This window comes from Sphaeramia orbicularis, chromosome 11, assembly GCF_902148855.1.
Source record: "Sphaeramia orbicularis chromosome 11, fSphaOr1.1, whole genome shotgun sequence".
Classification (NCBI taxonomy): Eukaryota; Metazoa; Chordata; class Actinopteri; order Kurtiformes; family Apogonidae; genus Sphaeramia; species Sphaeramia orbicularis.
Window position 1 is genome coordinate 12,985,203 of NC_043967.1, and position 17,548 is coordinate 13,002,750.

Below are 17,548 nucleotides of genomic sequence, written 5' to 3' on the forward strand. Positions count from 1 at the left end.
TAGGTGTTTCAGTTGAGTTTAATGTCACCTTTATTCCCTACAAATCTGTTTCATAAAAGAAAGAAAACTTTATTCCACAATGTGCCTCCTTTACGCTGTCTTCTACAAACTTACTGAGCTTGAAGAATTTAATTAGAAAAGAAAGCACCAGCATTCATACATGTCTCCTTGATGAAACAGAAAGTAAAGGGATATTTTGGCATTAAATACAGTTTACAATCACCACAATCTGAGCAAGAAGGAACAAAGTAGAAGAAGTTCATGGTTATATGAGACCATTGAGTTTTCATTAGTTCACTGATTTATTTCTTCAGTTTTTAAGCTACTTGTCTGCTACTCTGGAAGTCTGTGAACGTACTGTAAATGAAAATGTTCTGTTCCATAATTAAAGACTGATGTGACTCCATTCATTTAACCTTTTCATGCATAGTGTTCACTCCAGTGGACAGATATTCCACAGCTGTTCTCTTGTATATTCATGGGTTTTGTTGTTTTATTTGCATATCAGCCAACACAGTGGACACTTATGCATCCTCCCAAACACTGCAGTTCATACAATTATTGAAACTTTGCTGCTCATGATAAACCTGATCTGCACTGACATGTTTGAGTGTAAATCAGTTGGTAATTGTTATTAGACTGTAATTAACAGTTTTCTGAAACAAAAAGGTTTTTTGGGTTTTTTTTTTTTTTTTTGCATATCCTCCTGAGACCCAGAAATGCATTTTGTCCTCTGTAGGGGACAAAAGTTTGACAGTTTTACTTTAAGAATACTGTGCATTACAAAGGACATTCCATTAAAAAAAAATCAGTCAATAAATAAAAATTATTTTGAAAATATATCTGAAAAAACTGTTGCATTATGCAGTTTCCAATCAAGACAATTTTTAATATAAACAAGCTAAAACTGTCAAATTCCTGGATCTGACGAGGATATTATCTCCATGAAATGAGTAATAACCAGTGACGTGCAGTCAGAGGAGGCAGGGGAGGCAGAGCCTCCCTTGTCAATCTTGAAAAGAAAAAAAACTTGACTATAAAATATAATAAATGTTGATAGTTGTCAGCTGGTACGTCCTATAAACTCATTTTCCGTTCGAATCCAATATTGTTATTATTATTATTATTATTATTTTTTTTTTTTTTGTCAATTAGAATAGCAGAATTTCCGCATGCTCCGTTCAAATACAGGGAGGAGATGTGCCGTGATGCAGCGCTGTGCTGTGCCTCCAGGAGAACTGTCTCCTCCCCTCATGAACTCTGCTGGTACCAGATGAAAATATTGTGTCGCTGTCCCTCTGTATATCGCAGTTAAAATGCTTTCAAACACTCTGATTATATGCTCTATCCTTCCATAATCTGCATAATGTATGGAATGTATTTCTGTAATGTGTTTAGGCTCGCAGATTAATCATAAAACCGCAGTGAAAAAGTCACTAGGGGAGGCAAACAGTACCCCTGCCTCATGATAGATGGCGCCAGTGAGTCCACAGATTCATGCGCTGATAATCTTCTTCATTCTTTTTTATACACTTTAATTCACCTCATCAAAAGTGGAGGATTACATTTCATGTACAAATAAAGGTAAGACCATAAACTTTTTTTATTTTTAGTTTGAAATGGCTCTTTTTGAAGGTTTCCTGTTGAGTTCCTGCCAGTCTACCTATGCTGACTTGATGCAGAGCCCATATACCCAGGCCATTCCTTTTGCTCACTCTCTCTATTCCAGTTTCTCAGGCCACCATATATTTGTAGATCTGGCTCTGAAAGAGTCAGTGCCTCCCCAGCCATGAACCCCACTGCACCTCACTGGTAATAACTAATATTAGAGTATGATAAAATGTGAAAAAACATTAGTGATTTAGCAGTTAGCAGCATTAAAAATGCTTTTATTTCATAGTTTTCACACAGTATATCACTTTCTGATGATGAGTTTTAAACACATTTCTTTGCTTCAAAAATTAAACGCATGGTGTCCAGCTAAATGGACATTTTTGTAACTCCACGAAAAATAGGTTCATTAAAAAAAACACAATTCATTTGCATTGCTTTTTTCATGCCTAAAGAGGTATAAAAACACTCAAGAAAAAAAATATTGACAAAGGTTCTCAAAATTCATGCATGAAAGGGTTAAAGTTGTTTTATCTGTCAAATCACTACACTAATCCTCTTCTGTCAGTAACTGCTTCAGTGATCTTTCCGATGATCCAGGAATTCCGAGGTGCAGAATCATCCACTCTTAGCTCGATGTCCCCAGGAATGAAGTTCCTCCTGACCTTTGTCCACTTCTGGCGCTCCTGTAGTTGTGGTAAGTACTCCTTGGTCCACCTCTTCCAAAATAAATCAGAAATATATTGGACTTGCTTCCATCTGTGATGTGCATAACTGTCCTCCTTGTGAAACAGACCAGGTGGTAAACAGGGCTTGGTTTTGAGAAGCAGAAGATGGTTTAGTGTTAATGCTTCCAAGTCATTTAGATATGTAGACTCCTTTGTAAGAGGTCTGCTATTGAGAATTGATTCAACTTCACAGAGAACCGTTTGAAGTCCCTCCTCATCCAAACTTTGTGCTCTCAAAGTGGAATTAAGAACCCCTCTGATGGAACGAATTAATCTCTCCCATGCTCCACCATGATGTGATCCGGTAGGAGGATTAAAGGTCCATTTGATTCCTTTCAATGAGAGTGTGTCGATCTGTTCCAGATTCCATCCTTCAATAGCTCTTTTTAACTCACGCTCTGCACCAATGAAGTTAGTGCCATTGTCTGAGTGGCGCTCCTTAACCTGTCCTCTTCTTGCAATAAAGCGTCGTAACACATTTATAAATGAGTCTGTGTCCAAAGATGAAGCGACTTCAATATGCACCGCCCTTATCACCAAACAAGTGAAGATGACTCCATATATTTTAACCAGAATCCTTCCACGCTTGATGTCAAAAGGTCCAACATAATCTATCCCAACATAACTGAAGGGAGGTTCATCTGGTGAAATCCTGTTGACAGGCAGATCCGCCATTTGTTGTTGACCAACAGCTCCATGTAACCTGCGACAGACAACACATCTAGATAGGATCCTTCTTATGGCAACGCTGGCAGAAGGAATCCAAAAACGTTCACGTAACCTTGATAACACATGGTTCCTACCACCATGGCCGACACCTTGATGAATATGGCGTATGATGAGATCTGAGATATGAAGATCTTTAGCTATTATAGCTGGGTGTTTAGACTCTTCAGGCATGGCCGCCTTACTAAGCCGACCTCCAACTCTCAAAACACCATCATCCAGTATTGGATTGAGCTTGTATATGTGACTGTTCCCTCTCACACTCTCACCCCTTTGGAGGTAAGAAAATTCTTCTTAGTATTTTTGTCTCTGACAGAACTTGATTATTTCTAATTCACTGGCTTTGATTTCTTCCAATGAGAGATGACCACAACTCATCTTAACATCCTTGTGCTGCTTTACATTTGATGCAGGAAAGTGTACATTTACTTCCTTCCTCTTCCTGATTTCTAATAACAAGGCCTTAAGTCTTAGTATCCAGGCCATCACTCTTAAGAGATGTGTCCAGGAGGAGCTGCGGTTTATCAAGCATGTCACAGCATTCTCTTCCTTTTGTTCCACAGAAACAATTGCAGATACCTTGACTTCTGGATCTCCGAACAGAAGCTCCCCCAAGTCATCTGGATCAGCAGGCCAGGTTTCCTTTGGCTCCAAGAGAAATGGGGGACCACACATCCACATTTCATTCTTTAAAAAATATTCCACTCTTACACCTCTGGAAACAAGGTCTGCAGGGTTGTGTTTAGTAGACACATACCTCCACTGAGATGAATTAGATGTCTTTAGAATCTCTGCGACTCTGTTAGCTACAAAGACACGAAACCTCGTAGTTTCATTCTTTATATATTTTAGAACAGAGGTACTGTCTGACCAGAAAACAGAATCTTGTAGGTTCATCCTCAGCTCTCTTCTCCACAATTTGTCCATCTGAGCCGCTACCACAGCTGCTGTCAACTCCATACGTGGGATTGTCACAGGCTTTAAAGGTGCAACCCTGGATTTTCCCATTATAAAGGCACTGTGTGAAAGACCTTGGTGATTGTGCAACAGCAGGTAGGTGACGGTCCCATATCCCTCTTCACTTGCATCCGCAAAATGATGTAACTGGGCGGTGGCTATTTCTCCAAAGTTGGGAGGTACTAAACATCTGCTGGTGCTGAAGCCATCCAATGTTTGTAGCTCTTCCACCCAGCCTGTCCATTCCTCAGCAGCAGATGGTGCTATAGTGTCATCCCAGCCCAGCCCTTTGCGGCACAGATCTTGTAGGATCCTTTTAGCTGTAAAAATCACAGGAGACAAGATTCCAAGAGGATCATAGAATGAGCTGACAATTGAAAGGATTCCTCTTCGGGTCAATGGTCGATCTGGAAAGGTTATACTGAATCCAAATGTGTCAGACTGCGCACACCATTGCACTCCCAATGCTCTCTCCACTGGTAAAATATCCTGATCCAGGTCTAGGTCTCTAACCTCTTTTGCTCTTTCTTCCTCTGGTATTGCTGCCAGCACACAGCGACTACTACTGGTCCACTTAGTTAAATTGAAGCCTCCTTTAGCACATAGCCTTCTTAGGTACAGGCATACAGCTTGCTGCTCTGAGGCCACTGAAGCAAGGAGGTCGTCAACATAAAAACTATGCATGATGGTTTCAATCACCTGCTGGCTGAAGAGGTCTTTGTTATCTGTGGCACACCTCCGGAGAGCAAAATCGCACAGCTTGGGGAAGATGTAGCCCCAAACAGATGGACAACCATCCTATACTCCTCCAAACGCTGGCTAAAGTCTCCATTGGGCCACCATAGAAAATGTAACAAGTCTGCATCCTCTTCTGGCACTCGAACCTGGAGAAACATAGCCTCGATGTCAGACATCAGTACAATAGGTTCCTTTCTGAACCTGGTTAGAACACCAATCAGTGTGCTTGTGAGATCTGGTCCTTGCAGGAGATGTGCATAAAGTGAGGCCTCCTTGAATGATGCTGCACAATCAAAAACAACACGCATCTTCTTCTTCTGAGGATGGTATACCCCATGATGAGGGATATACCAAACCTTGCCATCACTGTGTTCCAAATCTGTGTCTGGCACTCTCTCTGCAAATCCACTTGATATAAGGTTATTCATAAATGCAATGTAGTCCTTATGGAATGATGGCTCCCTTACAAACCTCCTCTTCAGATTAAAAATGTGTTGTTCTGCAATTATGTGGTTGTTAGGCATACTGACTTTTCTGTCTTTAAGAGGGAAAGAAATGCTGTAATGACCATCAACCAGTTTCACAGACCTTTCAGCCATTTCCAGGAACCTGCAATCATCCCTTGACATCCCCAGCAGCTCATCTTGGTTGTTCTCAGGGAAGTCTGTCTTAAACTGTTTGTTCCAGAGCTCATCAAGTGTGATGGCTGAAATTCTATTAACTGTAACTGCTGATTGGCACCCAGGACTACCACTGCATCCACCAAGTGGCCCATTTACTGTCCAACCCAACACCGTCTTGACAGCGTATGGCCCTCCATTCATGCTCCTAATAACTTCCAGGGACTCCAGAGCACTAGGAACGTTCGTGCCTATCAGAATCCCCACATCTGTATCTATTTCTGGTAAACAAATATGCTTCAAGTGAGGCCATTTTTCCAAGTCTTGCTGCCGTGGGATGTTGCTTTTGTCGACAGGCATCCTATTTTGAACAAATAACTTTGGTATTTCACAATACATGCCATTGTCCAATCCAGCAACTTCCAAATGAGATGCAATATGACTGTCAACTACCTTTTCTTGTCCCATCGTACGCAGAAGAATCTTTGTTTTTCTCCCAGAGAGACCAAGCTTATCCATCAGACCCACTGTGCAGAAAGATGCAGTACTTCCTGGGTCTAAAAAGGCATACGTTTCCACTGACCTTTGGCCTTTACTTGATTTGACTCTGACCGGTGCAATGGCTAATTTACAATCCTGGTCACCGGCCCCCGTGAGACCACTAGTTCACACTTCAACCATACTGTTGTCATCTGCCTTTTCATTTTCCTTTTGATGGATGTGCAACATGCTGGGGAGTCGTGAGCCACATATTTTACAAGAAAGATGCTTCCTGCACTCTCTGCTGATGTGCCCAGTGCACAAACAACCAAAGCAAACTCCATTAGCTTTCAGGAAATTCATCTTTTTGCTATGAGCTTTTCTCTGCAATAGAGTACACGACTCCAGTGTGTGTCCATGGTTTTTACAGTAGAGGCAGGCCTTCTCATATTCATCCCTCTTATTATCTGGAGGAGCTCCTTTTTTAACTGTCGTAACAGTGCTGGCGAAACTGCTCCGACCAACCTTTGAACAAGGCATGGATTTTACTCTGCCACTCTCCTTGACTGCCACCAGTGTTGGAGCATCCTGTATGTCTCCAAATACGGGGTCCATAGCAATCTTCACTTGACGTTCAATAAAGGTTACAATATCAGCAAACATAGCTCTGCATTGATACCTTTCCTGTATGTCACAAGCTGATGTACGCCACTTGTCGCTAAGCTTGTATGGTAGCTTCTTAATCACAGCGAGCATATTTGCTGATGTATTCAGATCACACAGATTATATACATCTTTCATGGCAGTACAACATCCACGTAAAAACAGACTGAATGCTTGTAAAGCCTTTGTATCTTCTGATTTAATAGATGGCCATGATAATATTTTATTCATATAAAAAGATGCTATGACATGATCATTTCCAAAATGTTCATGGAGTAAAGCCTTTGCTGTAGCATATCCATTTCCATCCGTCATATGTTGACAGCTTCTGATTAACTGCTGTGGTTGCCCCCTGGTGTATTGCTCCAGGTAGTGCAGACAGTCCATCCCATTGGTGGCCTTTTGTTCCATTGTTTGTTCAAATGACTGCATAAAGGCACGATATTGCAGTGGACTGCCATCAAAGATCTGAATATCCCTTCTAGGTAATGATCAGGCCCAGACTGGGTAATCGGGAGGACCGGGACAATTCCCGGTGGGCCGGTATAATATTTGGGCTGCAAGGGCCAGAGTTCACTTTAAATATATATTAAATTTTTTTTTTTTTTTTTTTTTTTTTTGGGCGGGGGGGTTCAGTCATAGCACTGGGTTGATCATGTAAACTGCAACCGCTGTTCCTGGGCCCCACCCCCTGTACTAGCAAGCAGACGCACCGCGACCTGCTGTAATCTGTCCTTGCATACGGTTAGTAGCTCTATTCGCTGTGGAGGATATATGATCTGTGCTCTGTAGGCTGTGGATGGTCAGCTGTGTTTGCTGTTTGAAACATGGATAATAGAAAGCGCAAGGGTGGTGCGGAGAAGGCAAGAATGACAAAGAGGAAATCTGTTGAAGTAAATGCAGCCAAATGTGCCAAAATCTGCAACTTTTTCACAAAAACGACCTCCCGGTTGGAAACAACTAATGAGGACAATAAATCGGGTAAACCACCTTTAAAACTAGTTAATTATCGAGTCAGTGAATTGTGTGGCATTGTGGTGTGTAACATAACGTTATGCAATTCAAATAATAGTATGATGCGACGCCACAGAACTGGGAAACTTTGTCTTGTAGCTCCTCAGAGTCAGAAAGCAGATCCAGCAGCAGACACCAGCCATGAGCCCACAAGTCCAGAGTGGGCAGGTAGGACTGCTCAGAGAGGGAAGATTATTAGAATAAATAGGCTCCAATGAAGAGTATGGTGTAGGCCTGTTCAGTATGAAAGGTGCTCTGAGATGCTCCATGATTCAGCGCTACATGAATGAAACTGACACCAAGGCTCTGAAAATAGAAGATTTGTGCTGAGAATTATGAGCATTTTTAAAATGTGCTTTAGTGTCAGAAGCAGAGCCAGGAGCCAGTAGTGATGAGGGGATTGTTCCTGTCAGGATGGAAGGAAAAGGTGAGCTGTTGGAACAGACTGTGTGAAGAAGCATTAGTTCCACTAAAACCACTTTCTATACCCAAACGATAGTACTGACCTATTTTATTTTTTATTATTAAAAGTGAGACAGTAAATACACAAAGCCCACAACAGAAAGGCAATAGCATAACGTAATATTAAATAAGCCTGCATATTTTGCCAAAGTAAATATCTTAATTGGTTAAGTAAGTCCAAATGTCTGTAGATATTATTTGTTATTTTGATCCAGGTGCAGGTGAGTCTAGGGAAACTGGAGGAAGTGTGAAAGGGAGAGCAGAGTCTACTGATGACAGAGGAGCAGCTCAGCAGCACAACCCTGAACCAAGAGTCAGACATGACACAGATGAACAGGAGTCTGTTGTTAGCTTTGATTGCTTTGCTCGCCCTCAGTCACAGGATATACAGACAGTTTTTTCTTATTATCCTCGTCAAACCCCTAATATCACTATACTAAAAGTTTTCAACCGCAAAGATAGAACAAACCGCAAGTAAGTTGTGATGGAAATCTTTTGTTGCAGAGGATACAGCAATGATAGAGTTATTAGAAATTGCAGCAAGCTTTATTTTTTGTATTATTTTTTTATTTAATATTTTATATATTCTTTTATTTCATTTCAAACATTTTAAAGGTTTGAAAAATCTTAACACTTATAAGAACAAAAATATAGATTCTGTTATTGTTGTGTTGTGAGGAATAATAATGTTGGAGATGTCGATGTGCACTCGCTGTTGAAAAAAATCCACATTGTGAAGCAACCTTTACTTGCACTGAATTGGAAATATTTTAGAAAATACACTGAATTACAAGGCTTTGTAGAACAGTGTGTAGACCTAACATGTAAGGTTATAATTCCATGATTTTAATAATAATTGGTCGTGACCTAAAGTGGGCCGGTCTAAGGTAGGAAACTCCAGGGCTGAAAATGAGTCTCAGTCCGGCCCTGGTAATGATGCTAAACTTTGCTGCTGCACCAGCATCGATGTTGTTTCATTTTGTTTTTCCATTATAGACATTATGTTATGTTCACTGCTGAAGTTCCTGAAAGGAGGTGCATTTGCATCTTTAAGATGACACACTAAGGGCGCTTCATCATTAAGGAGCTGTGCTCTGGGGTTTTGACCGATGTAAATAATTGGCTCCTTCAGATTGCTTTGATCTTGCACCTCCAAAGTATGGATTTAAAGTTCTTATTACAGGTGGTGATCCTGCTCCAGCTTTTCCATCCTTTTGTGGTACAAAAGGCTCTGCATGGATATTAAGTTTCTTTTCAAAATAAGACTCCATGCCATCCAATTTCTTAGAGGAAGCACTCCTAACACTTGATCCAGAGGTTCTCAAGACATTTATCTTTGCCATGGATGCAGCTATCTCTGCTTCAAGTTGGAGCTGCTCTTTTCATTTCCTTATTTGCTCTTCCAGGGCATGTTTTTCCCTGAGTGACTTTTGCCGAGCCAGGAAAGCAGCCATTTCAGCCTCAGCTCTGAGATGTGCCAGTGCAGTAGATGACACAGTAGACAGTAGATGCCTGTGTTCTTCACCTCAGTCTGTTTGCCTTGTTCACTCTGTCACAACAGATGAATGTGAACAACTGATGTTGTGTGGATTTGTTTCTGGTATTATTTGTTATAGGTATTATTTGGGCGAATGTGGTATACAACATTTTGTTCATGCTTTCTTATATTCTTCATTTCATAGGTCTTATGTATCTCATTGTTGTGGGGTTTTTTTTGGGTTTTTTTGTAGTTTTGTTTGTTTTGTTTTGTTTTCTTCTCTCTCTTCTGCCCAGTTTACTCAGTTCTGGTTGTAGTTATTGTCATCATTATAATTGTCTTCATGGTTGTTGCTGTTTGTATTGTTGATACTTTCTTGTGAGGGTCTTCGCCACCTTCTTCTCTCTTGTTTTCTCCCCTTCTTCTACCCCCCCCACCCCCACCCCCCATGTCAGGTCCGGCATTGAAATGTGGTTCAACAAAACTCATAATAAACACAGTAGAATATCAAAGGGTGCTTCATATACTTTATGAAGTTACCCTTGGCAAAGCAAATTTGTTCAGCACCAAAAGGAACCAGACTACCATTCTGCTTTTAGAACGCTGGACAAGACAAGTAGGAAAAAAAAAAAAAAAAAAAAAAAAAGTAGTGTGAGATACTCCCTGGTAAAATGTCCAAATAAAAGAGGATACACAAGCAAAGGTGTTAGAAAAATGGGCAATGATGACTGGGAGTACAGTTGGTGTCAGCTGCTGCCTTATCGGTACAGACAGCTGCCTGTCAGCCAGCTGAGCCCATAAAAAGAAAAAAGAAAAAAAACAAACAAACAAAAAAAAAGATGACACAGTAGTCTTTGTGCTATATTTCACACTGCCTTGCTTTGAAATGCTGTCACATGGGGCTATTTCATCCTGATCCTCATTTTGGGGATTTTGGTGAAATTGAAGTTGTTCTCCATTTTCCACATCCTCCTGTGCATCCTTTTCCACCAATGATGCTGCTGGGGCCTTCCAGCCATGTGAGTTTCCAGTAAAGGTTCACCTTGAGACATGTGGATTATTTTAAACCATGCTTCAACATCCTCAATGCATCCTTCCTTGTGTTTGTTGACTTTTGAAAACCATAGCTTTTGTTTTTGTTGTTCATCAGTGGGAATTAACAGCATTAGAGATTCATGAAGAGCAGTAGCATTATCAGACAGTTGCATTAAAACATCCAGCTTAGATTTGACCAGTGAAACATTTTTTTTCATCCCCTATGAGCTCTTTGAGAGAAAAAAAAAATCAGCTGTTTTATTTCATCCACTTTCTTTTGACGCTCCTTTTGAATGGATTCAGTTTTATTCATCATGGCCTTTTCAGTGAGAATTATTTTTCTTTTCTCTTCAGGTTTGCCAGTGGTTGAACCAGCATTTGTAGCGCTCATTTTTCATGCACAAAATAATAATCACAGTGACAATCCAATCCAATGCAAAGCCAGCAATATCAACATTCACAGGAATCGCGCGGATTAATAATTTCATGAAATCCAGCGCTGCACAGCAACCACACACTACATTTGGACCTATTTGGAATTTGCGCATGCGCGAGCGCAGCCTTACCGGATGTCAGGTTCAGCGACCCCTAACCCTAACCCCTAACCCTAACCCAACCCAAAAGCGCACAATTCTTCTCGCAAGGTACTTATTTCATAAGCCTCGCTGAACCTGACATCTGGTAAGGCTGCGCTCGCGCATGCGCAAATTCCAAATAGGTCCAAATTTTACAAGGTCCGTATTTTATGCCACACCGGTCCAGTTTAGTTTGTCTCATTTTGCTGACAATGTTGGGGCGACTTTTTTAAAAACAAAAAACACAATGTCGCCGAGAGGCTAAGCGAGGGAAAAAATCTTTATCTGCCGGACGCGCTGCTAAACAATAAAAAAGGGGAAGTGAGCTCCAGAGTAAGGGCCATATATTTATTAAAGGTAAAAAACAAACAGTGAAATAATCCAGTAATATTTAAAAAATACCCAAGACAGTATACTTTGGCGGCGGTCAGCAAAAGTATGACCTTCCCCGCTCACCCCCTCAGTTCATTCATTCAAACAGGTAAAACAGCTGGTTTTACTACCACCCTCACATAACTCCTCTCCGGATGTGACAAAGAAAATATCATCCGGCACTTACACCGCTTATTGCCTTGGGTAAATGAAACTAAAAGTATTCCTGCAGGAAAATATTTAAGAAAGGGATTCATCCGAAAACGAAACAGTGAAGTTGATCAACCTGAACCTGTTGCAACAATACTCCTGTGGAAATATAAAATATCCAGGATGACTCTAACTGTGTAAGTAGCTAATTTATCTTCAACTATATGTGACACTGTTTTAATTGTATTGATGAATAGTGTATTTTCAGATTTGTAAGGATAAATAGGTAATTCCCAGATTTGGTAAAACAAGATGTATTACTGTGCAAAAGTCCTGCACCAGATTTAGGTTTGTTGGTTTAGTAAAGTTATAATGACCACACATATGTGTTTCTTGGTTTCTGTATTAAGATATAATCTGGATATATGTGAAGAAAAAACGTCTATTAACCAAAGTGTCAGTATGTAGTGTGATCTTGTACTTGACATGTCTTTAAACGTTTTGTTGACACAACATGAGATTTATTGCATTCACTTTCTGTTTTATATATCTGTTTATTCACTTTCAGTTTCATTCAGCTCATGTCAGATGTTTCTCTTTGTGCTGCTTCTTGTCATAGACAGGGATCACAGTTAATAGTCTCTTAAATAAATAAATAATAAAATAAATAAAATATTAATAAAATAAATATAAAATAATAAATTAATTAATAAATAAAGGTAAATAGCCTTTACTTTTAGAACCCATAGTTCAGTTGTGTGTGTCTTTTAAGGCTGTACACATATTGTATTTCTCATATTTTCTTGTTGTATCTGATGAAAAGAGAATGAGAAATAAATATGTACAATGATTTCAACCCAGCAAAAACAACAAAGCAAAGGATGGCCTAAGACTTTTGCACAGAACTGTACAAATACATGAAGGAATATGCTTCTTTATTCATGTAAAGTGAAAAATAGAGGAGGTCAAATGTGCTCATTTGAACTAGATTCAGTATAACGGTGCATTCAGGGAAAATATAGCGAGCAGAGCAGGTCCTGACTTTCTTAACCAAAACTTTGGAAAGTGGTATTAAGCTAGAAAAGAAACCTGATCACCCACTAATGGGTCCTTTAACTTTGGTTAAACAGGTGAGGTTTTCAGATTGTGTCCTCATGTACAGTTAAACAAAAAGACGGTGAAACTTTACAATACAGTTCTGTTTATGCACAGCAAATTTGTGGAGTAAAATAATCTGGAGTTAGGTTAAAAAAAAAAAAAAACAGTGAAAGAGTTACATTTCTGGAGTTCCTTCTGTAAGTTTAACTCCAGCTTGTGTCTCTGATGGTGTCATTTTTCAGGGTACATTTACCAGGTGTTGAGGAGCATGATTGAACACCATAATGGGTGTGGATTTCTGGACAGAGCAACAGAGAAGAGCAGTGTGCTCATGGACGTCATATGAGGCGTCGTATAAGTACCATTTTATTTCTGAAACGAGGCTGTTTATTAGGCTGGAAGGAACTTTTCTGTCAGTATCATAATGTGTATATTTCTATTCGGACCAACTTGCTAACCAGCTGCTAAAATTAGCTCTTGCTGCAAACTTAGAATGTCGAACATACTAATTTTAGCTCGACAGCTTCTTGCATTGTAGTCTTAGGTAATTCATACAAGAGTTGAGAGCAAAGTTATTGAACAAATAGTGCATGTCATGGTGCAGTCCTGTGTTGCCACAGACTCCTCCCTCAGACTCATTATCAACTTCACCTGCTGGCACCTGTCACACCTGGAGCACATCTGCAGGAGGAGCCCATAGAAGCTGTCACTGCTTCATGCCTCCATAGACGTTCATCCCATTTCACTTCAGAGCCATAACCTGGACACCTGGAAAGCATTTCATGCAAGAGCACTTTATAAGCATCTATATAGCATGTGTTTGAGCACACTTAAAAAAACAAAAACAAAAAACAAACTAGTCATTATATGGTGTTTTTTGAGAGTTTCAGAGTTCACATAAAATGAATTCCAGGCGAGTGTTGTGTTTCAGTCTGCATGAGATTAGTTTTTCTAACTCCCAGAAGAGTTAAATTTTAACTCCTGAAAAGAGTTAAAAGATCAACTCTCTGAAAAGAGTTACTTTAACCCTGCTCTAGAGTGTATTCAATGGTCTCACATGTACACTTAAATCGAGTTGATTTTAACTCGCATGGAGTTTATTCCAAAGACCAGAATTTGCTGTGTGCTAAATTAAATACAGTGTTGTGTACAATCAAGTGGTATGTGCTTTTGTCCTTTTTCTTAGGTTATCTGTGTCGCTGACTGTTGGAAAGGTCAGTCTCAATCTTGCAGGTATGACAGTATCAGCCCCTGCTGCTGCGGTTATAGCAGGTGTCCTTTGTCTGGGATACTTTTACAGAGAGCGATATCACCGTAAGTGTACCATGCACTTCAACATAGTTTATAAAGATGCTTTATTGTGATTGATGAGTATAAGTAAATATAAGTATAAGCATAACTTATACTCATACAGTATAAGTATAACTTATACTGTGTAAGTATAAGTATATGTAAGTATAAGTATAAATAAACATCCATAGTCCCTTTAAAAGAGTAAAATAAACACAAAGATGATTTTTTTAATCTACTTTTTAGGGGAGAAGGAAAGAATGAAGCACCAGTGATACCACAGTTGGCCAGTGACTCCATAGAAGTAATCCTCTCTCTACAATGAATCAGTTTGTCTTTTAAAGGCTCTGGCTCCATCCACATGTGTACATGATCGACGAGGCAATGTCAGCTTTAATTCTATATTATATCATGTGTCCTCTACCGGTCATGTGAAAAATGATATTGGCAAAAATAAAGTGAACAAATAATCAAACCAGTGTCTAATCTAATGTTTTGGACAACAATTTTCTTAAGTATTTGTGTAATTGTTGTGTTATTTCTTAAGATTGTAGAAAAATTAAAGTAATGCTGGAAATAATTAATCATGTACAGCATATTTTTTAAGTGTGAAGTTGAAGAATGTTCTCTGTTGGCATTTCAGACTGCCCTGCTGTAAAGACACCTTTAACTGAAGAGGTTCATGCTTACTTTACATATAATCTACTCTGCAGGTCCCTTTTACTGAAAGAAATACATTTAAAGGGATTTCATTTTGTCAGCATTAAAATCAGTTGGACAATGCCAGAAGATAAAACAGGACCCACAATTTAATGTGTCCAGTTAAATTTGCACATTTCTCAAGTGTGATGTGTGAGCACCAATATTGCACCATTTAAGCCGTCTCTATCCAACATTCATGTGAGAATATTGTGCTTTTTGTGTTGCTAATTAGTATGTAATAGTTAATGAGTCATTCCTGTTGTTCATTATCATTATAATTTACACATTTTTCTCTATTACAATAATGATTTGAGTAACTTTAATAAATAAATATTGGCCAACTCAAGAAATACTACTACTACTACTACTACTACTACTACTACTACTACTACTACTAATAATAATAATAATAATAATAATAATAAAACAGAGAGGAAAGAGATGAGAAAAACTGAGCGTAGCCTTGATTTCAACAGAACTGCAGAATATTTTCAGGTTTTTTACCATAAAAATTGAAAATATATTAAAATGTAGAATAAATAAAATGCTGTGTAAAATGTAAAACAGTCTTTAATATCTATTGTATGTTTAAGTGATAAATAAGGCATAAAGGTATAATTTAAACCACTTGTAAATATGTGGCTCATTTTACTGAAAATATAAATCACAAAGACAAATAACTCACTTTATAATGAATAACTGAAGTGAGGTGGTATTAATGTATAATATTACCATTGGAGATATACAGTCATGGAAAAAAATTATTAGACCATCAAAAGTCAGCAGAAACAATGGTTATGCAATCCAGTACTAACTCCTGTGTGTATCATGTGACTAAAACTGACAGAAAAGAAAACATGGAATGAATAAAAAGCACTGTTTTTGTCAGCAGAATGCTATAGATGTTGATTTAAGAACTGAAGTGATTTTGGTTTTTATTTAAGAAAACATGGAAAATGGATAGATATTAGCTCTGAAATTAATCTATTATGAGCTATTTTTGTTGTTCTCATTTTATTTGTCCAAACAAATGTACCTTTAGTTGTACCAGGTATTAAAATGAACAAGAAATTGAAGAAAACAAGGCGTGGTCTAATAATTTTTTCTGCGACTGTAAGTCAGCTGAGTATTCTATTGTAGCGTATTCAAGTTAAACTGAGCCAAGTACATGTCACCAAAGACTAAATCATTGCACAATCACTGAGTGGGTAAAAGAGAAAGTGAAAGTGTCATTGCGTAACCTTGTGACGGACAAGGGCGTAACTTTGGGTTGAACATTTAATTTCATTTATTTCGTTCATGGTTGTGCATTTCATCAGCAGACATTTAATAATCATCAGGTGAACAAATATTTACACACCCATGCTCGAAAAGGAGCAGGATGAAGAAAATCTTATATTTCCTGCCCCCTTCTAAATAATAATATACACAACTAACTATAAAGTCATACTGTATAAAGTCAGACAAACATAAATAAATGCAAAGATAATACAAAATATATACAAAACCAAGTGCAAAACTACATATCTAGGAAGTACAAAAAAAAAACAAAAACATAGGTAAATACATATCTGATGAAATGATGCAAAACAATTACGATACCAGGCTAAACTAAGTAAATAAATATGTCACAAGATGTAAAAACAAATTCGAAGCCAAATGTAAAAACTTATAACTGTTCATATAATCTCATTGTTCTGTCTTTATACTCTTTTTTTCAGTTGGAATATGTTTGTACGGTCCTTCAGCTCATTATAGAGAGAATTCCAGAGTGTCCTAAACTTGCATCATTCTGGGATAATGTACAGTATATTCAATGATTGTTAGGATACTGGGTTATGCAATTCCTAAAACATGTTTGGTGATGTATTTTGGATGCATTATTGGTAATAATGTAAGAAAAAAAATGATAGATATTTGTTTAAAATACTATTAGCAACCAGTAAAAGGCTATTACCAAAAAATTTTGCAGATTAGAACCACCTACAACCACCGACTGGATACAAACTGTGAATGGAATATTTGAGATGGAGATTCTGACCCATAGACTGAGGACTGAAGAAGGACAGTGTCATGATAAATGAGAGAAATGGACAATTTTCATTTCAACATCACATTACTAAAAACAACTGTTAGTCACAAAGGTTTATTATGACCAATGTATTCCAAATGACCCCACATGTGGTCCTGACCACAAGGTTGAAAAATACTGGTTTAAGAGGTCTGTGGGGTAAGGACAGGGGGTGACAGCTGTGAGGTGGGGGAGGAGCAATTTTATTGGTTGAGGTCAGAAAGAGACAACAGCCCATGTATGACTATAAAGGATGAAGAAAAAGGTTTCCTCTGGGCTCTGGAGGACAGGGTTCTATGTTTGGAGACTTTATGTCTGTGGGCCTGGAAGACTGATTGTCTGTAAGCTTAGGAGACCACAGATCTGCGGAAGTTTGATTAATGTTCATTAAATCATTGACTCATTGTTATTCTTAAATCTTGTTTCAGGTCTGTTTTATGATCTAGGTAATAACCAATGTAAAAAAACACAGGGGATAGAGAATTGGAGACAGATTTGTAAATAGAATTCCATCAATGGACAATTCAGTCCTCTGACTTAACATACTGGTGGGCATCACCAGTTCAAGTTAGCAAAACAAAACAAAGGCACAAAAATTTAAAAGCAGGTCTCTCTGTAAGCCACATATAATGTATGTTACAACATTATTAGTATTGGACTGAGTGTGCCATACACCATATACTGTCTGCAATTCAGGTAAAAGTACCAAATACCTGTTTGTGTCTCAGTGTATAAGACATGAACTGTTTGTACACTGAAGGCCTATCCAAGAGGTCCTA

The 17,548-nt window shown here is 38.6% G+C and overlaps 1 long non-coding RNA gene across 1 annotated transcript; it reads left to right on the forward strand.

The window, feature by feature from the left end:
- Nucleotides 1-11,690: 11,690 nt before the first annotated feature.
- LOC115428815 (uncharacterized) lies at nucleotides 11,691-14,565 on the forward strand. Its single transcript, XR_003936698.1, has 3 exons — nucleotides 11,691-11,805; nucleotides 13,893-14,020; nucleotides 14,243-14,565. It is a non-coding gene; the product is annotated as an uncharacterized LOC115428815 (long non-coding RNA).
- Nucleotides 14,566-17,548: the final 2,983 nt, after the last annotated feature.